Raw genomic sequence first — 24,410 nt, 5'->3', positions numbered from 1 at the left:
TTGGGCAGGATTGTGTTCAATGCTGGAACACAATATCTTTTTACTTTAAACTCAAAGTTGATGCAGACCCAGGGGAGTTCTACCTGAAATGAAGGAAGGCAGAAAGAGCAACAACACCTTAGAACTTTATTGTTGTGTCAAATAGCACGGAACTAATAGGAACTGAGAAATACTCAATAATAGGACTATACAGGATTGAAGATATACTCTCAATGAGCATCTGTAGCTGTGTGCCAGGTCAAGAATGTCAACTGCTAACACTCTAGCAGGATTCTTACTCCTTCTTTCCAACCATATCATTTCATAGTCCCCTAAGACCTCCTTCTTCTCAATTGGGTCACTTTCGGAGGAGGAGCCCTAAATCCTCCAACCTCTCTGTTACTTGGTATGCCCTGATACTTCCAATCTCACTTCGAGCACTGGGATGTGGGGTGAAACTGGACAGAGGGAAACAATACTCAGAGCGTGGGGTATGATTTTGGAGACCAGGGTTTCAGACTTTGTTCTGTTATGGTCTCTAATCTTTACAGTGTCCCATCATTAGGTCTCTTTTTCAATCTGAAAATTGAGGGAAGTGGACCAAATGTCTGAGAAATCAACTCTAATGTTCTATGGTTTTATAATTCTATGGATAATTTAAGTGACAAAACCAAATTATAGCTACTGTTGAAACTGCACAGACCATACCCCATTATCTTGGTAATCTTAAAAACACCTTGTTAGTACTCCATATAGAAGCTTGAAACAATTCTAAGTTGCATCTTACCTCTCTTACTTACAATGAAGTGATGTTCTATGATTATGAAGATTCCATGGTAAACAATCATCTGTTTTCTCAGTTGGACACATCTCTTTCAAAAGTATTTAACAGGTAATTCTTTTAAATGGTGACATTTCAAGGTCAATGTTTTCTGTGCTTCATATTCTTCACAGACTCTTCTTATTATCTAATTATATCTTCATATTAAATATGCCATAGGAGTAGGGATGACATATTTTAATCCTCATTTGACACAGTCATACATGAGATTTAGATGAAATGAATTGACTCTGGATCATACACCTGGGTCTCTAGAATGTAATATCCAAAAAGGCAGGGATTTTTTTTGGGGGGGAGGGGCGTTCTGTTTTATTCACTGATGTTTCCATAGTGCCTAGAACAGTGCCTGACACAGCAGATTTAATACACATTTGTTGAACGAATAAATGAATGAACAAATCTGATTAGTGACGGAAGAGGTCTAGTAATTCTCTAAACCCTCAACCATTGTTCCTTTAGTATTGACAAACGTTGTTCTCTGTCCTCATGCTCTCCCTAATTTTCCTATCTTTTCTGGAAGCAGCTGTCCGGAGGTTTGTGGAGGAAAGGCCAGTGAGCCCTCGCCACTGAGGGGTAACCGAACCCCAGCCTCACAGTGATGGAGCAGGGAAAGGAGGGGCGTCTATGGGGCACTCCTCCTTGAGATACTAAAGCTGACGCTCCCCTGAGTTTACCAAGGACGTCGGAAAAGAAGGTTCGCTGGGTCCCTCTGTCCCGAGGATGCTGGTCTCACACAGCTTCTGGTGGCGGAGGTGGGCGGTGAGGGTGGAGGGATTCTCTAAAGAGGGCCCCATGGTCCCAGGCCCAAAGTGGCCCGGGTTTGGCCGGCGCGCTGAGGCTGCCACTCTCGCGGTTCCCGCCTGGCGGCTGGCTGGCAGCGGCGAAAGGCGGGGCGGTCGCGCTCCCCTACGGGACGCTGCGGCTGTGCCCGCCCCAGCCCCGCCCCCGCCGCCGACCCGGCCGCCGATCGGGCGGGGCTTGTGGGGGGCGGGAGGCGGGGCCTGAAGAGGGCGGGGTGGCCGCGCGGGGAGCCGGCGGCCAGGGCGACGCTCAGACTGGGCCGGGCGCTCCGGCTGCGCGGGCTCTCGGGCGCCGCGGCGACAGCATCCTCCTCCTCCTCCTCTCTTTCTTTTCTTCCCCTCCGCTTCTTTCTTTTCTTTATCCTTCTTCCCCTGCCCCGTCCCCCCCTCTGCTCCTTCTCCGGAGGACGTTAGGTCCTCAGGTCCCTGAACGGTGGCAGCGACGACCGCGGGTGCATCCAGTTTCTGCGCCCAGGTAAGAGAGCCGTCCCCACCTCTGTATAGGGTGCTTTTCTTTCTCCTGCCTCGCCCACCGCGTAGAGGGAGAAGGAGTCCAGGAAAGGAATGGGAATGGGGAGGGGTTGTCTCGTCCTCTGTGCCTTGGAAGCAGGCACAGGTTGGCCGAGCTGTCCAGCCTTCCAGCTGGCGGAAGCTTCAGGCCCGGCCTCTCTAGGTGTCACTACTACGCAGCAGGGGACCAGGGCTGCTACCTGTGTTCTAGATTTGTAGAAGGGTGTGTGACCTCGGTAAGTACCACTTTGAAACGCCCGGGAATTTACGTCGGGTTAGGATATCTGTCTTGAGAGATATCCTTGTAAAAGAATTTCGAGATAGAGGTTTTTTGTTTTCTGGGGTTTTTTTTTGTTTTTTGTTTGTTTGGTTTTTTTGTCCATCTAACTGCAGAGAACTGCACACTGACGAATGAGTAAGTTAGAGAAGCCTTGTCAATTTGACATCATTTTCCCTGTAATTCTCTCAGAAACAGCTTGGAAGAGCAAGATTGATGCATATTTATAATTTTAGGAAAATGAAAAATTAATGTCTGGTCTTGTTGGAGGGCGGGACACGAAAAAATGAGTCTGGGTGAGCTTGAGCGTCCACGTAGTCTCTTTTTAAACGATGGGGGTGGGAAGCAGCATATACAGTGCATCTGTTTTCTTTTTCTTCTTAAAAGGTGCTTTGGGGGCTGCAGCGCTAGATGCCTTTCTTCCCCAGCCTCTTCTTTTGTTTAAGGATGGAAATTTAAAGAAGGAGTGTGTGAGAGGAGCCAGGAGTGGGGATGTGTGTGTTTGGGTGTGTGTAGGGGGGAGGGGGTAGTAAAACGGATGGGGTCAGAAAAAAAATCCTTGAAAACTGGAAATGGATGTTATATTGCCTAGCATCAGGGTTTCAGGGTTTTGTCAGAAAGTAAAAAAAGCTTTATTAGCAACAAGCCCGTTTGTAACAATTGCTGTGTGCCATCAGCTGTAAGCCCTTAGCATAATGCTTCCAGCACATAGACCCTTTAAAACTGACTCGATGTGAAGGGTTTTTGTTTAAATGCTCTCACACACACACAAGCATGCACAGGGGTATGGTGGTACACACCACATACACACACACACATAAACACATTTGCATATATAATACACTATATACCTAATGTTGAAAAAGGGAGTGGATAATTAAAGATGAATCTTTAAATATTTATCCTTGAAGGCTTGGGATTATGGGGTGAATGAAATTTGTAGTGCAAAACAAATATATGTTGTTGGGTGGTATATAATTTTGGATGTGAGGCAAAAGGATTAATGAATATCCGTAAGGTACTAACTTAAATGTTAAAAATATAATTTATTTTAAAATGATCGGTCTGGGAGAGGAAATGACTGCTAACTGAAATTGAGGTTTGCAGCCTCAGTGAGGCGATGGAGAACAAAGCCTTTTATGTGAGCCACATTATGCAAAATGTCCCATGCTTGAGCTGCAGGTACCAGCCTAGCATAAAGCATAGCTCTGTAACCCTGTCATTTCACTGTGGGCAATTATAATTTTTTTGGCAATGAAAATAGATTAAATAAATAAAAGCTCTTGAGAATGCCCAGGAGGAAGATTATAGCCTTTCACTTGAATGTGACTCAAAACACCCATTTAACTGGGCAATTGGTGTCTACATATTTTGGTAGAAATCTTTATGAATCTGTAAAAAATCATGGGCATTTCAGTCACCCCCTCTTCATGCACAAAAGCATTTCCTTCTTAAGGAAAGGTGAAAGGCATTTTTGTTTTTCAGTAAAAAGTGTTACATTTGCGTGTGTATGTATGTGGTGTGTACCACCATACGCCTGTGCATGCTTGTGTGTGTGATTTTACATTGCTTTCCTGGTAATTTCATCTGGTTATCGTAGGTTTACATCTGGAATCACGATTTGCATGTGATCAGAGCTATTGTGCCTTTAGGATCAGTGGTACATTGCTGTTTATCTGTCCGTGGTTTATTTAATTTTAGTATTTCACAATATGCTATAATGTTATTTAATTTCCAAAATTCTTTTTGTTGTTGTTTTTATTTTACCCATAAGCAGAAATTTGCTTAACATACATCTGGAGATCTAAGCAATTTAAAAATTGAGCTTCCTTTTTTTAAAAAAAATAGTATTTTAAATACATGAATTTTCATTTTCTTTGTTTCCCATCTCTTTTCATTTCCCTTGCCCCCATCAAGTAACCTGTTTCTTTGTGACTGTCAGTGCTGCTTTCAGCTTCTAGTTATTGTCTAGACTATCAAAAGTAGAGCCAGTGTCCTCAGGAATTTCAAATTTAGGATTTGTTAATTCTCTGTAGCAACTCTCCGAGGATGACTTGTTTACAGCACCTCCTCAGGGAGGAGAAGGAGAAAAAATGTGCGGAGAGAGCATGACCCAGTGAAACCAGCACAGCCATTACCTCATCCTAGTAGCTACTTCAGATTCATTGAGAGAGCAGGCATCCTCTCAGTGGAAACCAAACACCAGGAGCACACCCATCTCAAGGCAGATGCCTTTCTCCTCCCATAGCAGCCTCTACTGTGTTGCTCTGCTGAGGTTAAAGGGATATTTTCTCTTTTATGGATTTCTTTTCAAGGATCTTGAACTTGGTCATAAGTATGCAACCAGAAATGAAACTTGGCACAGCATACCCGAAGGAATGATTTCATTCCTTTACCACTTTGGGCTTAAATCGATTTGCAAATTTTCTAAACATCAGAAGGGAGAAGGAAGAAAAATGCTTGTTGGTGTATTTTTGCATGTTTTCTTATGACATCCATTTTTTTGTCAAATTTTACTAGCAACTAGATAATAGACTGGATTGTTACGCTTTTGAAAAATGGAGTTGCACTGTTGGACTTTAAAATGAAATAGTTACAACGTTTGCTTAGATGTATACATGACAATATGTGGATACTTAAAATATTCATTGATGTCCCCATAAGACTGACCATATGAAACCAACTTGGGGATTTTAGTATTCAAGTTGATCACTTTGGTTAATGAATTCCTTTCAATGCTTAATTTCCTCTTGACAGATTAAGATAAAGACTCTGAAATAACAGTTACAGTGGATGATAACACCACCCCCAAGTCAATACCATATCCCTTAATGCTAAAAATAGTCATTTAGGTAAGTTATTAGTAATGCATTAGTAGAAGTTATCCAAAGATAACATTCTGGAACAGTCATAAACTCTTATGTCTCAAACATCAGGTAAAGATGCTGTTACGCTCTTTGAGTCATATCTGATTCTCTCAGATATGTCTGTTCTTTTTCTACTTTAGTTCTCCCTATGCCTTTCTTAATGCCATTGCCTTGATCTGCTCAATCTAGACCTTCTTATGTGTGAGCAGTATTTTGATCATTTTACTGATTTTCTTCCCTCTCTTTTCATTCCATTCTTTTAAATCTCATATTTGAATGTTAGACTTCTCTAGGCATTTTGTCTTCAATACTGTTACTCTCAATACAAATTTAGCCTTTACTTTTCATTTAGGAGAGTATTTATTCTGATTGATTTATTTATTTAATTTATTATGTATCTCTTAAGTTTCTACTGGATGCAGAATATTGTACTGGGGACTATGTATAGAGACACAAAAAATACTACAGGGCTTCTGGCTTTAAGAAACTTATACAACAATGTAAAGCAATTATACTCCAATAAAGATGTCAAAAAATAAATCTTAAAAATAAAGTTAGAGGGATTTGTTTCTTTTGTAATGGGGAATAACTAAGAAGTAACATTTAAATGAGCAGCTATTGTGTTTCAGATATGATACATAAGTGCGAGGGACTGCACTTGGGCAGGGTAATGTCCCAACACCTCAAAGACAAGCTTTTATGTATCAGTTATGTAAATGTCCTAATGTACACCCTGTATATCCTTCTTTTTCCATATATGTATTCTCTCTATATAATTATATAAATATTTGTATATATAAACTAGGGAATTGTAAATATAACATCTCTGACACACAATGGAAGTACTAAGTATCTCAAATACTTCAGCCAATCAGCTGAATCAGCTGTAGAAGGTCAGATCGTTAAATGCTGGACAGCACATGAAAATCTCATTCAGATTATTCTAAGCAACTTTTGGTGTCTCAAGAAATTATTAGTCCCAGTAATTGATTCCAGGCACCAAAGCAGTTAAAGAACTACAAAGTAAGAAGTGGCACACGAAGGGCCAGAATCATGAGAGAGGGTCTGTGAGAAAGTTTGGGTGAGTAGGTGGGGGTAGAGGGAGATGAGGAATGATGATGATGAGGAATGAAAGCAAATTCTCAGCTACGTTTAGGCTGGAGATGAGCCTTTGTCTAAGTGGGTGAAGAGGGAAAAAATCTGTTTTGTTTTTCTACCTCAACATAATATTTTGTTTGAATCCCTCCCCTGCCATTACTTTGAACTAAGGCCATAGGTGTTTTCTTGTAATATTTATACAGGATGCTTATTGGAAGAAATTCTATAGTGAATTAAAAATTTTAAAACAATATGAACACAATTAGTTGACTTTTTATGAGAAACACTGTGAATGTAATCTTTGAACTTAGTCTTTCCTGTTCAAGAGAGGTAAACTCTTTGAGTGGTGATACTTTTTAACTGTGATACGTTTTACATAGACATTTTAGTGAAATTCTGTGGAAGTTAAGACAGAGCTCAGGATTTCCTTTTTCAGTCAGTTGTTAAATTTATATTGTGGATTTTAAAGAAAGTTTTAAACAATTTGTTTTTTATTAATATACACCAAAGGGGACAACTCTTATGTTTTGCTTTTTGTTATGTTAATAGGCCTTTTAGAGAAAATAATTTAACTAAGATCACACAACTTGACTTTCCTCTTGCTTTCTTCTTTTCTTCCTTTCTTCTCCCTCACTATCTTTCCCTTCCTTCCTTTCTCCTTTTCTTCCTTTGCTCCCTCCTTTCAATTTGTATTGGCAAAAAAAAAAAAATCACTGATCATTAGAAAATGCAAACATAGCCTGCTGTTTTTCTTGCAGTTTATTTTCCATTATATCTATATTTCTCATTTAACATGCAATTTTATGCCAATTTCTCCTTCTCAGGGCTCCATCCCTATCTTGGCCCCTTCTTTGATCTTGACTTTTATATTCTCTAGCATTGAACAATCTTTTCCTTGTATACCAGTCTTTGATCGTGCTTCCTTCCTCTAGAAGGCCTTTCTGAACCAGGAAGAAAAGTTACTACCTTGTTTCTTCCCATTATTTGTACCCAAGTTGACTCTGACTCCCTTATCTTATAGACAATTGCTTATCCCAACTGTGTCCTTTCCAGCCTTCTTCAAATTAGTTAAAAAAAGAAAAATATGGTACACCTGTACTACAACTTATTGCTTTCAAAATGAAAAATTTGATTAGCCAACTGTATTTTGTTATTTTATTCACCTGACATCAAATAAAATGGTTTGACTGTTTTTTAAAATTGAATTGATTGGTAAAATCATTATGTGTCAGGCAGTCCACTGTCTTCGTTTTATGCTAGCTAACTACACTGATGTTCACCTAAGTTGAACTACATTAATTTAATTTTAAATGAAATATTCCTAGTTACATTGCTCTGTACAGCATCAGCATTAGCCATCTTGAATCCATCTCAAAATGATCATAAAACACAGTACTTGAATATTCACGAGTATATTTCATTGCTTAAATATCTAGCTCTCTTATATTTAAAGCTAACTTATAAGTAAATATACAAACAAGCTCTTTTAGTTTGAGATAGAATAATCATGCCAATATGAACCCTTTATATAACATTACTTTAGGTATTAATGGATTTGTAGTTGGCCATGTTGTATTGTAACAATTGCAACATACTGTATTATGTTGTTAATGGACAGCAGTGAAATTATATAATAAATTGGTATGAGAAAATGTTTTCTAATTTTATTGGCTAGAAAGCAGCACGATTAAATAATGCTCAGCTTTGAAACTGTATTATTTTATTTGGGTATTGTGCCTCTCAAAATTGTAATTTAATCTTTCCTTTAGAGTATACATTTTTGAGCAGAACAGTATTTTAAACAATATGTTGCATATTTTTCTGGTGTTTATGAGACCACATTCCTTTGGCCCACTTTGAAAACAAATAAGCAAAAAAAAAGTTTTTAGGATTCAGCTATGCATTCTTTTTATGTTAATGTCATCTAATATAGCTAGGAAAAGATCTGATTCTGTAATTTACTACACATACTTATATTGTTCAAACAAAAATCTGCAATCTGTAGCATACAATTTCTTTGCTCAGTGGACAAGAATATGGAGTCATAACACCTATAACAACTTCTTAGTCCACCAAATTTGTCTACCTTGTGTTTCACAAAGGGCTAGCATGGTGGTATTTGTGTGTATGTGTGTGTGTGGGGGTGTGTATGTGTGTAATAATCACAGAGTTAGCCTTATGTTTATGCCATTTTCTATAGTTGAGATAAATTGTTATATAATCAGTTGATTTATAGAAAATTTAAAATTATACTTTGATGCTCCATATGAGAATATTTGGTATTAAATACAATTTTATAGGTAAAACAATGACATAATTATTCATTAATGAAATTAAATCAGATGAATTTCAAACAATTACTATATTTTTCTGTTTGGAGAGATATAGTCCAAATCTCACTGCCCATTATTAAAATCAAATGATACAGCTAAATCTAGTACTCAAAATCAGAGCATCTCCATGTTGATCAAATGTCCTGAATTGAAATACTGGTCCCTTAAATTTATCTTTTAAGAAGTGCAGGTGGCACTGCTATTGCATGGAAAATGCAGTTTATCTCCATTTAAACAGCAGAAGCCAGGATTGATGGAACTTTAGAAATTTTGCTGCTAAGAAAGCATTAAGAAACCACTGAGCATCCTATTGGAAGCTAAATCTCTTATAAAACAACCAAGTGAGTATGATCTAGGGTTTATTTTAATGGGTTTGGCCATTGTGCCTCAAACTAAAGCTTGCCTCATTCATAGATTACAAGATGAAAATTATTATAGACCATTAAGTGGTCTTTGGCGAAATTGAGGTTTTGTGGGGTATTTTTTAAGTTCTTATCACTTTCAGACCAATCACTAGTTCCATGATTTGGGTTTTTTTTGGTTTTATTTTGAAAAATACCACATTAAGTGAGGGTGGTCCATATCAAAATTGTAAATTATGACAACTTGGTACAATCTTGGACAGTCTCACTGCCCTATTTCAGCCTCTTCCCAAAGACTACCATCAAGTTTTGTAATAAGAATCGAAAGTTTTCCATAAAAAAACTGATACTGAAATGAGTAAACTTATTAATGAAATCTTTTCCTTTTCCTTCCTAATATATTTATAGTCTGTGTAACAGTAGCTTTTTGTAACCCTAATAATTGGTGGCCTAGAAGGACTGTGTGCTTATACATCTGGAAACAAAGTCTATTCTTCTGTGCCTCTGCCCTATGACAGAAGGGACATCAGTTCTTAAGACTTGCTAATTGTATATGACTTAGATGTTTGGAGAGGAAGAGGGGCCGTTAGGAGCAAATGGTGTGAACCTCCGATGTACATATAAGTAAACTGGGACAGGGAGTGGTTAAGTGACTTTCCTGAGGTTCTGAGTAGTGGAACCAGGCCTAAGATTTAGTTATTCAGGTCAAACTCAGCCTGGTAAGGGGAGGCCAGTAAAGAACCATCTCACTCGGACTCTCTGCTTCCAATTCTGGTTATATTTTTGTTCTCTGACCTAAGGGTGGGGTGATCTGGCAGCATACCTGCCCCACTTTGTGACTCAACTGTGACTTTCACATGAATATAAAAGAGGGAGGGACTCAGGCCATTCCAACCAGCTCCATGCCAGCTCCACTGCTGAATGTGGTGAGACTAAACCTGGTCCAGGAAACACTGACAAGGCTGCTGCTCCAGGTTCATTCTTGTGGTTTGGATCTCTTAGGACAGAAGTTTAAACTCTCTGGGGTTGTGTGCCCAGACTCAAGGTACTTAAAAAGCCAAGGAGCTTTCCTCTGAACTTGAACTATCCATACTGATGCCTCCAGATTGATTGAGTTTGTATTTAAACTTGGCTCTGTGTTCAAGGGGAATCCAACAAAAATAGCCAGGTTGAAACTTTTTTATGACCTATAACACTATGAAATTTTCTCAAAAATAGCTTTCCTTTTGCGTCTCTGCAACTTTAACATTTTTAGCTAAAAGGAAGTGAGCTAGAAAGGCTGTGGCCTCTGTGTCTGTGTCTGTTTCCCTCTTAACTTTTCTACTCTCGTATGTCTTCCTGCTTCTCTGCCTCCAGTGTTCCAGTCCTCTTGTGTCTTTGCTTCATCCAAGGAGACAGCAAATTAAATAAGAATTAGTTGTTTCCATGGTTACTGTGTTCAGTAGAGCTTCACCGTACCCACACTGCTTAGGCATTATCGAGTCTTAAGCTGACAAATATATGAAAGGCATGAAGAGCATCTTGGAGGAAAGAAATTAAGCAGAAAGCATGCTTAAATATTTAAAGAGAAGTATACTCCTAGTCACTGAAAACTGAAACTGTATACCACTATCTAGGGAGTGAAGGAATTCTAGTGTCATCCTTCTGTTAAAGAATGTCATATAGTATGTCCTAATTCTCTAAATGAATGTATTTAGTCATTAATCAGAATTGGAGTTACCGTTTTATCACTGAGTAGATGGAACAATTCCTTAAAATATTTTCCATGAACATTTGAGAAAGGATGGGCTATACACATTGGCTTCTCCTGAAGTATCTTTATTTTGAGCCATAAATATAGGAAAAATCCATCTTAATTGCACATCACGAATGTATACCTATGAAGACAAATCTTTTAAAATAAGATATTTTATGCTTTTCTTCTTATATGTGGTTTATTGAATTTGATAGTCTGAAAATCTAAATGATCCATAAAGAGTAAAAATTGAATTACTTGTAGTGAGGTGGATGGACCTAGAGTCTGTCATGCAGAGTGAAGTAAGTCATAAAGAGAAAAACAAATACCGTATGCTAACACATATATATGGAATCTAAAAAGAAAATGGTTCTGAAGAACCTAGGGGCAGGACAGGAATAAAGACGCAGACATAGAGAATGGACTTGAGGACACGGGGAGGGGGAAGGGTAAGCTGGGACGAAGTGAGAGAGTGGCATGGACATATATACACTACCAAATGTAAAATAGCTAGTGGGAAGCAGCCGCATAGCACAGGGATATCAGCTCAGTGCTTTGTGACCACCTAGAGGGGTGGGATAGGGAGGGTGGGAGGGAGACGCAAGAGGGAGGAGATATGGGGATATATGTATACGTACAGCTGATTTACTTTGTTATAGAGCAGAAACTAATACACCATTGTAAAGCAGTTATACCCCAATAAAGATGTTAAAAATAATAATAATATTTTTTAGTAAATGATGTTCTTGGGAATCATTCATTTTTTAATTTTAACTTATGTATTATGAATAATATATACATGGTATTTTACAGACAATACATATTTGTATACTTGCTCATGAAAAGTTAGTGTGTGCAACAGGGATATTATTAATCTCCATACTTGAAAAATGATACCCTATTATCTTTCTTAAACTGCCAAACTCTCTGAAATGTAAAAAATGTTGCACAGGTATTCTTTTGGATGAAACAAAAAGTTAAAAAAAAAAGAAGCATAGTTTTTGTCTTACAGATTTTTAAATTTTTAAATAGGAGAAAATTTATAAAAGACAAAAATTCATGGTCACAAAATTTTAACATTTTAAACGTAAATACTACAGGGCAAATAGATACTTTTTGTTTTTCTTCCACTTAAATGTCATGCTGGTATGCCCTAAGTACTTCTTATATCATGGTCCATAAATCGTTTATTTACCAAATGGTTATTAGATCCCTAATATACAGCAGGAACTTTTTTGAATATATAGGATATTGGGACAAACCGCACAAATTCCTGCCCTCATGGAGATAATATTCTAGTGGTGGGAGACAGAAATTAATATGTAAACCAAATTTCAGGCATGAAAAAAATGCTGCAAGAAATAGAAAACAAGAACACATAATAGAACTTGTCTGGGATGGCATAGGCTGTTCTTGGAGACATGAGTAATGAGAAGTAGCCAGGCATATGAATATCTGGGGGAAAAGTTTTCAAGCAGAGGGAACAGGAAAAACAATAGCCTTAAAGCAGGAAGAAGCCTGGAATATTTGAGAAACAAATACAAAGCCAGTGGCCCTGGAGTCTGATGAACATGGTAGAGGGTGATGGGACAGGAAATCAGGGCAGAAGGCAGATATCAGGCCACATAGGTTCTCTTGACCATGATAAGGGCGTTGACTTTTATTTAATTGGCAGTGCATTCTAATTTTTAAGGTAGTAGAAGCAACATTTTTTTGAGAATCTCTTAAGAGCTTTCAAAGATTAATTATGTCTTCTAAATCTCTGTAGATATATTTGTTAACATCACTAATGCGTTAAATCACAAGAGAGAAATCATTTAGAAAATTAGAAATCAGTGATAGAGATAAGATTAGAGTTTTGTTGATATAAAATGCTCTAAACATGGGTAACCCAAATTGTGTCATTTTCTTGAGATATTGGAGAATTACATATATAAGTGATTTTAACCCCTGCAGCTTTTTTGTACCTGAAACTAAGTTTTTAAAAAAATCTAAACAGAAAATTATAAATCCATGTTTGAGGAAAGTAGTCACAAAAATCACTCCAGTGTCGATATGAATGTGTTCTTTGGCTATTTCCCCACAGCAGCTTTAGTTATAAACAAGGCCAGGTGCCAAGCAACAACCAATATGACACTGAAATTTATAAATGAATTCAATAACGGAGTTACACATATTTTGCTTCTTACAGGCAATGGCCTAAATGTCCTGAAATTCAGTAAGTGAGCTGATCCAATTTCATGATGATCTTGAATCACCTTTGAAATTAATGGTTAGTTTACCTCTTCATGTATATTGCTTATGCTAAAATACTTAAAATGTAATTTTCAAATATTTGTAGACCTAGTATAATACTCTCCTGAACTTAGCATTAAACACAGTTTGCCAGACTTTTGATTGATTGTACTTTTGGCATAATTCAAGGCTGTTTACTTTTTTCCTAGGCATTTCCTCAATAGAAAACAAAACTATTAATTTTTTTATTCTTTCATGCAGTATTATTTATAGGGCATTTTCAAAATATCACATAATTTAGGAGAAAGTAGTATTTTTATTTTATAATGAAGAATTGAATTACTGTTGATTTTTCTTCAAGCTTCTTTTCTTGACTTCCACTTTGTTTTGTTTTTAGGATTAATTAATTATGTGATGTAAATTGCTTTAATGTGGAACAGTTAGGTAGAATGATATATCTATCTCCCAGACTTGCAATTACTCAAGTTAAATATTAAATATATGAATAACAAACCAACCAATAATTCAAATATACATTAAACTCTAAATAGCGTTCTTGGAATTTTATTTAAATGTAGACCTTTTAATATTGAGATATCACTAAATATCAAATATAAACTGTTGTTTCAAAGAACTGATGAAAGGCTTTAAGGAAAACAAGAAAGTGATTGATTTTCTTCTATATGTACAACCATGCTTATGCTATGGGATGTAAAATATACAGCATGTTGTTCTCCTCTAGTTACCACTCACTAGAGACACAAGACATAAAGCTAATATTAAAAAGAATATTATGCACAATAAGGTAAATGGTAAAGAATAGCATGTCTTGTAAGTGCTATACAAATTTAGAGGAGGGAAGTATATCACCATGTGCAGAAGCTAAAGATTTCATGTGGGAAGCAGGATGTGGAGTGGGGCTGCATAAGTGGCTTGGTTTGGAAAGCACCCGGGTAGGATAATAGCAAAAGCAAAGACACTGAGGTGACAAAGAGCAAGGTAAACCATATTGCCTGCAGTGGGGGATTCCTTTTGGAGAAGAGTAAGATGGGTAGGTGGTCTTAGATTTGTAGAGGTCCTTAAATACTGGGCTTACTTGGGGTTTTGGTTTTATCATAAGGCCATTGGAATCAGTGAAGGATTTTAACTTGGAAAGGAGGGTGAGGAGTGTGACGTTTTAAGATTATCAAGAAAAATTTGAGAGGATGTAGTGGCAGGTCTAGAATTTCTACATATGGTGTGGCATAGAGACACCAACCTATTTAGAGGCAGAGACTAAGGGACTTGTTTGGGAGCTATGGTTGCAGACATTTTCACAAACAGCTAAGAAAATAAATATCAATACCAAAGAATGGAGGTGGTGACACGGATAAAGATGGGGTGAGGAATGCCAGTGTCAAAAAGTTCAGAAACACAGGCTTGAAATAGCCCCAAAGAGTTAGAAGCCATGTAGAACTGTAGTCAGTGAGTAACATGCTCTCCTATTGGGGTTATGTCATGTGCATGCAAAATATGTATTTTTAAGAGGACATTGACCTTGGAAAACAAAGCAAAGAAATAAGGACAAATTTCAATTCAACTCCTCTGATTTCTAGGCCATATTGGAAATGAACTATGTGACTACACAAATTACTTTAGTAAACCATTATTGAAAATCAATGGTATGATTGTATAAAATTAAGTAAACAGATTTTCTTGCAAAGGATTACAGACATTTTTGTTAAATATTTATTTCTGATTTTAAATAGTTGCATTCTAAAAATGTTTTTATAAATAATATCAAATGTCAGGGTTGGCAAGCTATTCTGTAAAGGGTCAGACAGAAAAATTTTTAGGCTTTGTGGGCCATATATAGTCTCTGTTGAAATTGCTTAGCTCTGCAGTTGTAGCAAGAAAGCAGCCATAAACAGTATGTAAACAAATGGGTATTGCAGTGTTCCAATAGAGCTTTATTTATAAAAACACATGACAGGTCCATTGACCAGTGGATTGTAGTTTGGCACCACCTTACATATACTGTCTTGGTTGAACATGAATCTAGAAAATGTCTTTAAGATTATAGTAACCATACTTTTAAGAGGTCACAAATACATAAAGGCTATGTAAGGACAATAGTTATATATTTCCCTTTATGAAGACCCATGGCATCTTTAGATTTCTTTCAAGTCAGAGCGTGTTAAAAACTACTTGACTTTGTCTTAAACCACTGGCTTGGTTTTATCATATGGACACTAATTGTGGTTCTATTTTTTCCTTGGCCTCTAATAACTTCAGAATAAAGTTGTGTGCTACTTCAAGTAACTAGGCAGAACCTAAAGTATACATTTCACATGCTAACTGTTTCATGCTTTACTTTATTACATTTCCATTTGTAATTTTTTAAAATCCTTTTTAGAACAAGGTAAGGTATAAATAAAGCTACATTCTATATTTTCATCAGAGATCCACTTACAATTAAAGTCTTTGACCAGAGGAGTTCTTCCTTTCCAGGAGTAAAGGTGACGTGGCATTTCAATCATGTTTGCTGTTCAATTAGGATTGCATTGCTCTTGTTACTCAGTTTCCACAAATGAAATCATTTTCTCAAAAATAAACTGTGACTTTTGTGTGAATATGCTATTGCAGAGAAACAATTAAATCTGTTACTCTCATATTGTAAAAAAATGGGATTGTTGCTGCTAAACCTTTTGCTGTGTTTGTTTTACCACAAATGCTTTTCAAACAATTTTTCAACCCCCAGGACCTCAGTAGTCCTGGTAGAAAGCTACTAAGACCCAAATATATTCTCTCTTTTATGAATGCATGAACACGGAAATATTCTAGGGATTAGAAATCAGATATTTAAATACTGTTCTTTCTCTACAGAATGCTACATGAGATTTCACGCTTCAAAGTGAAATCTTGGACTCATGGTATAAGGAATGAGTTTTGACTTTGTTTTGTTTTAAATACTCATCATGTGAAATGATACTGTTGCCTTTTATTTTATTTTATTATTTATTTATTTATTATTATTTTTGGCTGTACCCGGGCCTCTCACTGTTGTGGCCTCTCCCGTTGCGGAGCACAGGCTCCGGACGCGCAGGCTCAGCAGCCATGGCTCACGGGCCCAGCCGCTTCCACGGCATGTGGGATCTTCCCGGACCGGGGCACAAACCCGTGTCCCCTGCATCAGCAGGCAGACTCTCAACCACTGCGTCACCAGGGAAGCCCGCCTTTTATTTTTAATAATATGTCTTTTTAATACATTGGAATTAAATAACTGGTCTAATTTTGACCGTCCTGTTCAATTAATAGTGAAATGTATTTGTTTGACTCTTCTGGAAATGGTATAGTGGTCAAGAAAGCTCTTCATGTGACCATTCACCTGAAAAATATATTATCATTAGATGTGACTTAAAAATGATTCTTAGACATAATCAGGGAAGTGTCATGGGAAATGACAATATTCTTCTTTAAAAGTTAAGAAAAAGAGAGAGAAGAATACCATATAAGAAAAGGATAAATTAGAAAGCCTCTGGTATTAGTTAGACATTTGTACCACTTTATCAGTATACTTGTGTTTAGATTGTTTCACTGTAATAGTTTTCTGTGGTTTAGCATCACAGAGAATTAGAAATTATAACAAGTTGCATTTCAGTTAGACTGGAACATAGAACAGTGAGTGGTGGGCCATGGATATAGTTAGAGCCGGGTTTAAAAAATACCATGGCCTAGGCACATTTATAGGGATCATAACAGGTGTGATCCTGTTCTAATTTCATTGTTAGTGAAATATACAAAGTATCTCAAACATTAGCAAGAGGGTTAGGTTAAATAGTATTAAGTTAGTCATAATGAAAAAATGGCATCATATTTTCCTAAAGCAAATTCAATTTGAATTTCTCATGCTAAAAAAAATTACATTTTATTGTATATATCAGATGTAAATGGAGACAGTCTGTGAAGAAGGATGTAAATGGAGTATGCATATTTAACCTTGAGAACATCCATTTTATTATTTCAAAATAACTATTTCAAGGTGAAAATTGCTTAAGGCTTCTGTATTATGTGGGGTTATTTTTCACATCACAAAACATATCAAAAACATGAGAGCAACCACTGGAGATTTTTGTAACAAATGAAATAACTGTGACTTTATGTCTTGTGATAAAATATATCAATAGTTTATTGTTTGAATAATTCTACTGAATTTATTCAGAATCCTTTTTCTGGAAAGAGAATGAGGAAAAGATAGTGAACAACTGCAGTTGCCTTCCCCAAATTATTACGCCCCTCAGAGGTTCTTAGATCTGTAGAGAAGGTTATGTATGTGGAAAATCTGCTCCCACCAGTGAGCCAAGGAGCCCTGGTTTAGGCCAAGGCATGTGTGAAAAATGTTCCTGCTCAGAAAAGTGCTGTTGACTTAGACAGAATGGCACTTATTCAGGCCATTTCTGAACTCAGGTTGGAGTCCTCCAGATGGAGTGAAAACTAACCTTCAAATGACACAGCTCGTTGGTGGTCAAATTTACTATTACATACCATCTTCATAAAATCTAGGGGTACATGTATCCAGAGCACAAGATATAGTTAACATACAAACAGTACTTCAAATCTGGGATAACTGTGTTATATAGTTAGTTATAATATAACCTAAAAATAGAATAAAAATGGGCCCCATATTGGAAAAATCTATGCAACTCTAATAAAAATTTTATTTCATTTTACACTTAAATATAATTTACTGACTTTTATTCTATCATCACTTAAGTTAATAAATTTGGAAATTTGGGCTTCCCTGGTGGCGCAGTGGTTGAGAGTCCGCCTGCCAATGCAGGGGACACGGGTTCGTGCCCCGGTCCGGGAAGATCCCACATGCTGCGGAGCAGCTGGGCCTGTGAGCCATGGCCGCTGAGCCTGCGCGTCCAGAGCCTGTGCTCCCCAACGGGAGAGGCTACACAGTGAGAGGCCCGCGTACTGCAAAAAAATAAAAATAAAAAAAACAAACCAAAATTGGAAAGTTAAACATTTGAAATTGTACACAAACATTATGATGACTCATCACCGAAGGTCTATAAAAGTTTCTTCTCCATTTCTGAGGATAGAGAGGATAAAATAGAGAACAGAGAGGGGAAGCATATGGCAATACTTTGTGTAACTCCAGCTTTGCTTTGCTTTGTTATTTCTATGAGTCCACATTGATGCTCTGTTTTATTTGTCATTTATGAGCCTACACATACTTAATTACTTAGTTCCACAACTACTCGTGATTGCTAAGGTCCACATTTATTAATACGTATAATCCTTTGAACAAGATGGTGTGTGTGTGTGTGAGATTTACAAAGGGCAACTGCCTTTGCATGGACTGCTAAAGGAAGTACCAAAAAAAAATGTAAGTCCAAACCAAACTACAACCTCATTGGCCCTTGTTTCATTATCTTTAAAATGAGGATAGTTGCCAAACATCTCTCAAGTTTTTTGTGTTTTGTTCTGTTTTGTTTGTTTTAGATCTAAGAACCTGGAAGTCAAATTAAGGCTATCTTTTAGGACCAGGATGTATTGTTCCTCAGGAAGTAACAAAATGAACAAAATGCTCTACATGCCACAATTGTAACTCCAATGAAAAAGGCAATGTGGACAGATTTACCATACCTAAGAGATGTCTAACACCTATGGGTCGTATCAGCCATTCTTGAACTAAGGGGCATAAAACTAAGCGTTCATGAAATTTTAAATCAATGTTAAGTCATCCCACTAGTTGATACTGGGATAAACAACATGAATAGACATGGGCAATGCACTGAATTTATTTGGAAGAAGATGTCAATGAAAATAATATCTTACAGACCCTTATTTATTTTATTGTATATTATAGTATACACAGTGATTTTATCATGATGAATTAAACACTATTATATTGTGTTTAGATTTATCCATCTAGATCATTGTACGTAGGCTGTGTACATTTTCATAGAGTAGGTCACTTTTTAAGTATCTTTGAAAATGTCAATAATCTCATTTTTAAGGTAGAGAATATGAGACCTTAGTCACTATATAATTTTTATTTGCTTGCTTGCACAGTGCAAGATATCCCTACTGTCCAGAAAATTATGTGGATTAAGGGAGTGATCAATAAATATTTTTGAATCAATGAATGGTTTTAGAGAAATTAGTTTAGAACCCCAAAAAGTTTAACACAACCTGTTTAGTACTATACAAAAAGGAAATAATCACTCTCTTTTGGGGTGGTAAGATTTGAAGAAATCAATACTGTTTCTTTCTCTTAAAAGGAAAAAAAAATTCCATATGTCTAAAACACGCAATCTTTACCTTTCTTTAAGACACATTAAACATTAGCACTCTCCCCTCTTATTGAGTCCTTGAGAAAGTCATTTGACTCTCTGGGCCTCAATTGTCTAATCTACAAAATGAGGGGATAAATCTAATTGTCTCCAAGACTGCTTCACATTCTATGGTTAATTGAAAGGACATTGCATTAATTTCATACTTTTGCACAAATCAGTTTGTCATGTTAAATAGGTATTTGTCCAGTAAAGGTTTCAGTGATTAGAATGCTGACAGATAAGTTTTTTTATTAAGGAAAACTGAATGTCACAAAGGAAGGCTGGAATGATGTGTCTTTCAGAGGAACACAGGTATCCATTGTGAGCATCTACTTCATATTTAGCAAATGTTTATTAAGAATCTGTTATGAGCCTCTGACTGTGATGAGCCATGTTAGCAGAAGGAAGAAAAACACAAGACTGCATCTGTACCCTCCAGGACTTTGTTCTGGAGTTGAGGAATTCAGCGCTTTCACATCCTTTGGATAACTAAACAGGGTATACGTGAACACTTACCACATCACCTCACTAATTTACCTATTAAAGTACTTAGGGGAGGAAACATATATGTGATAGACTTAAATAAGAGCCAAGTTATAATATGGTTATGTGCGAAAATGGGTGATACAAATAATCAGAGCTGTTGGAAAGGTGAGACTAAGACAAGGCTTTAGGAAAAGATGGATGCAACTCTACACACATGGCAGATATTTGCCCTTCTCGTAGCAAGTGTGGATTTTAAAAAGAAAAGAATTGCTTTTGAAAAAATTTATTTTGCAATAGACAGGCAAAAATGTTTTATTCACTAATATATATGATGCCATGTTTTATTTCTTGTGTAGTAAGTCTTAAAACAATCCATCAGACTTATGGAGAAAACATTTCTCATAAATCCTTTAAATTTCTTGTTAGCTCTAGATGATCTTCATATATCCATTACATTCTCTGAGAATGTCTTCCACTTCAAATGTAAGTCCTTTGGAAGGCATGGTGCTTTGGAAAAGAAGGGAAGAGGAGGGCAGTGTGCCCAAAGGATTTGTTGTACTATTTTTCAAAGCAGAGGCCAGCTGTTTGGGAACTAGAATTAAAATGTAAATGATCAAAGGGGAATAATTAGAGCCATTCTTTTCAGACAATGCCCAATGCAATCACAGTGAGAAAAGGATTCAGGGAGATTTTCTACTATGCACAAGTCACAAATGAATTGAAAGGCTAGGAGGGAAGTGATTTACAAGGAACTAAGTGGGCACAACCTACAGATTGTCTAATACTCTGGGCAGTTGAATTAATAGAGGAACGGTACTTCGTATTCTGCTGGGACTGAATCCAAATGACAAGATAACCGTGCACAGAACTGAGGAAGTCACTGCATTAGTGCCATAGCAGGATTGTAAATTGAACTATAGTGCTGACATGAGTTACATTTCAATTCATGTGGTTTTATGAATCAAAACAGTGGTCTTTGAATACAATATAGGCAGTGCCACATGGGAACAAAATAGGAAGATTATGCAAGAGCTTGGTCAAAATTTTTTATGTTCACCGTGGAACAAAAATCTATGAAAGCTTTCAAATGCAAGGATTTTCACAAATAAACTAGTTTTTATTTGTATTTTTATACAAATTTAAGTACTTCAGAAAAAGTCCAAAGGGCTACACGTAACTCATATAGGTATATGCTTATTTGAACTGATCTAATCCTAGTATTTGGTGTCAATCAGACATCATGGTTCTGTAATGAAGAAATCAGATATCAATGAGGAAAGAAAAGTATAAATATATTGATTTATAATTGGGTTTTACACAAACTATGGAAGTGAAGGCATAATAGAACTTTAAGATTTTGGGGTCTGGGGGAGTTTATACACATTTTTATGAAACATTCATCCATGACTTTGACTTTCATATGACCATAAAGTTAATATGAGCTAACGAATAATTTCTTTAGTGTTGAAACAGCTAAAGACCAGGTCTCAGTTAATGCTTGAAATAGTAAGGGTTTTGACTAGCAAATAAATGTTTAATTACCAGCTTAAATTTTGGCATCTCCCCTCTCCCCCCATCATCACCTACACACACATACACACACACACATACACACAGTGTTTGGTTTGGTTTCGATCCATCACTCTTACTGGTTGATTTCTTCTGTTTTCAAAGCTTTACAATCACCTGTATTCTGACAACTCTCTAATCGGTATCTCCAGTTTGGACTTCTTTCTGAGAGTCAGACTCGTATACTCCACTGTCTGCCAAGTGGCTCTACTCAGTGTTCTGTAGGCACCTGAAACTCATCACGTTCGTCAGGAAACTTATTTCAACATCCACCCTACATTCCTTTTACAGTCCCTATTTTAGGTAATGGACCTATTCCAAGTCAGAAACCAAAAGTTATCCTAGACTCCTAATGTATTTCCAAAATATAAATTTCTTTCAAATTTTTCTTCTTTTCCACTCTACTCTTACTGAATTGATTCTCCAGTTAGCTTATTGATTTTCCTGCCTCCAGTCTTTCCAGATTATATTCAGTCTTTAGATGAACCAAAGTGATCTTTCTAAACTGTATGTCTAACCAGATCACTCTTCTGTTTAAAATCCTCCCTTCAGTGTCTTTTTCTTTTTGCGGTACGCGGGCCTCTCACTGTTGTGGCCTCTCCCGTTGCGGAGCACAGGCTCCGGACGCTCAGGCTCAGCGGCCATGGCTCACGGGCCCAGCCGCTCCGCGGCATGTGGGATCTTCCCAGACCGGGGCACAAACCCGTGTCCCCTGCATCGGCAGGCGGACTCTCAACCACTGCGCCACCAGGGAAGCCCCCTTCAGTGTCTTTTTAACATGACCAGTAAAGCCATGGAAATCTATAAGCATGCTATCTCTTCCATCTTATTTTCAGCCACTCCTTGCCTATCATTTTGGCCTCCCTCACAACTACCAAACTGCTATAGTTCTCCCCATGCATTACTTGCTCTATCCTTCCCATTATAGATTTTTTCCCTATGACTAATTGCTTTTCATCTTTCAAAACCAGGTCAGCTTTTGTATTTCTCTCCTACTGGATATTTATGCTTCTTGAGGGAAGGAACTATCATATTCATTATTGTAAAGCCAGTACCTAGCAGAGGGCCTGGCACACACTACTCACTCAGTAATTATTTGTTGAACTGAACAATACTGGTTTATGGTCTGTTCACCTTTTGCTACTGATTGATTAAATAGGTGCTTGTCTACTACATTGAGTTTCCATCCTGGGAGTTAACATTGGTCAAATACTTAAGTATACCAAGTAATTTCCTCATGGTTCTTGACTTATGCTCCCAGTCTCTTCTCCATCCATTCTCAAAGAGCAGTTACTTCATTTTTACACCCAATCCTGGGTAAACTAAAGGCTTCTTTATTAGATAATTGCTTTCTCAGTGGATTCTTGTGAGAGTTCGCTGTGTTGGAGAACTTAAACGGCAATGAGATTAGCATTTCATAAGGTCAACAGGGATGCTAGTATGGTTGAAATCTATATTGTTTTAGCTTAGGTTAACTTAATTTAATGGCAATAAATGATTTACCAAGAAGATTAACCATGAAAACCGGCAAACTGATTGGAAGTTTAGGGTATTTGTTTCAAATCAGTGAAGGAAACTAGGGCCTCCAACTTTAAGTCTTTCTTGGGGAATAAAATAAGAAATTTGTATGACTTTTGCATTCAATATTTGTCTTTGATCTAGGATTAATTATAATATTCAGTCTCAGTGAATAAGAAAATTAATAACTGATGCCTAAATAATATATAGTGAACATATTTGGAATACTAATTAGTATCTTATAATTAAAAGACTTGAATTACATCTATGTGGCACTCTCAGGTCAAGTATAAACATACATTCCAATTAAATCCAGCCAGTCAGTGTTATGTATGAGGAGGCAGAGCTATCTGTCTAAAATTTGAACTTGAACTGGGTTGATAATTTGAATCGAGATCTTTAGTAAGTTAGTGGTTGCAGATTAATAAAATTACTTTAAAATAGTTTGTTAAAGGGAAAATGAAAATTACAGTATAATTTAGATCCCATCACAGTAACTTCTACAGGGGTATGTAAGTTATTTATTTAACCTGGAATTTAATTACAATGAATATTTTTCAAACAGAGCCATCATTGAGACTTAGTTTGCTATTCAAATATCCTTGGAAGAAATGTGAAAAACACTTGGATTCTGCATTAAAATTTTTAAATCGGGAGCACGTTTTAAATAGTGCATTTTAAAATTCAAAAAATTTTATAAAATGCCACACTTTCAAAAATATTTGGTTGTTACATTTTGAAAAGCATAAATCAAGGAGCTGTGAAGATGATGGATCATCAGCCTTACTCTGAAGGAGACGTGGTTCATCATTTTAGTTTGTATACCACCTTTTGTCTGATTCTATAATTAGTGAATTTCCAAGAATTATATGGTTTTAAAGCCTTTGGAATTAAAGCATAATATTTCTGGATCATTCAGATTTGGATTTATGATCTATGAGAATATTCAGATTGTGAACCTAGTCACATAGTATCTAGTTAGCTGCACTTAAAAATGGCTCCCTCTTTAAGAAATTTTAAAAATCACTAATAAAGCACTGTCCTATTCTAGCATATCTAATGGGCAATAAGGACACTAATATCATTATTGTCTTTTTGCTCTCTAGAGAGGGGTTTATGTTTACACTTAAAAAAAAAACCAACCAAACTGACTGTGGGATGAACAATGTAAATTTCTGATCTGGCAAGGGAGATAGTGAATATGTATGAAAGTAAAACCTACATCATAATCATTGTTCAGAATAGATCGACAAGAGTGTGGTTTCAGTGTTTGTGTCTTCTTAAAACCCTAAAGCTATATGGCATTGGCTTTTCTGCAGAGAAATTGCAACACATTTAAAACATGTAGCCAAAAATATGGACAGAGCAAGAGAAGAGTTGGTACTCTTGTTTCTTATGGAAAAGCAAAATCACTCAGAACATAAGATTCTGCTGGGCACATAGATAGTCTGCACTGAGAGAGTAAGATGTCATT

General features: G+C 36.7%; 1 protein-coding gene across 3 annotated transcripts in view; it reads left to right on the top strand.

Moving 5' to 3' along the window:
* Window positions 1-1,970: 1,970 nt before the first annotated feature.
* Window positions 1,971-24,410, top strand: part of MAP2 (microtubule associated protein 2) — a 273,363-nt gene continuing 250,923 nt past the window's right edge. For all 3 annotated transcript variants that reach the window (XM_060151314.1, XM_060151313.1, XM_060151312.1), the window contains exon 1: window positions 1,971-2,095. The gene's annotated coding sequence lies outside the window, so the exon portion shown is untranslated. The remainder of the gene's footprint in view (window positions 2,096-24,410) is intronic.

This window comes from Lagenorhynchus albirostris, chromosome 6 (genome assembly GCF_949774975.1).
Source record: "Lagenorhynchus albirostris chromosome 6, mLagAlb1.1, whole genome shotgun sequence".
Lineage (NCBI taxonomy): Eukaryota > Metazoa > Chordata > Mammalia > Artiodactyla > Delphinidae > Lagenorhynchus > Lagenorhynchus albirostris.
The sequence above is the reverse complement of the archived record's forward strand: the minus strand, read 5'-3'. Positions and strand labels throughout refer to the sequence as shown.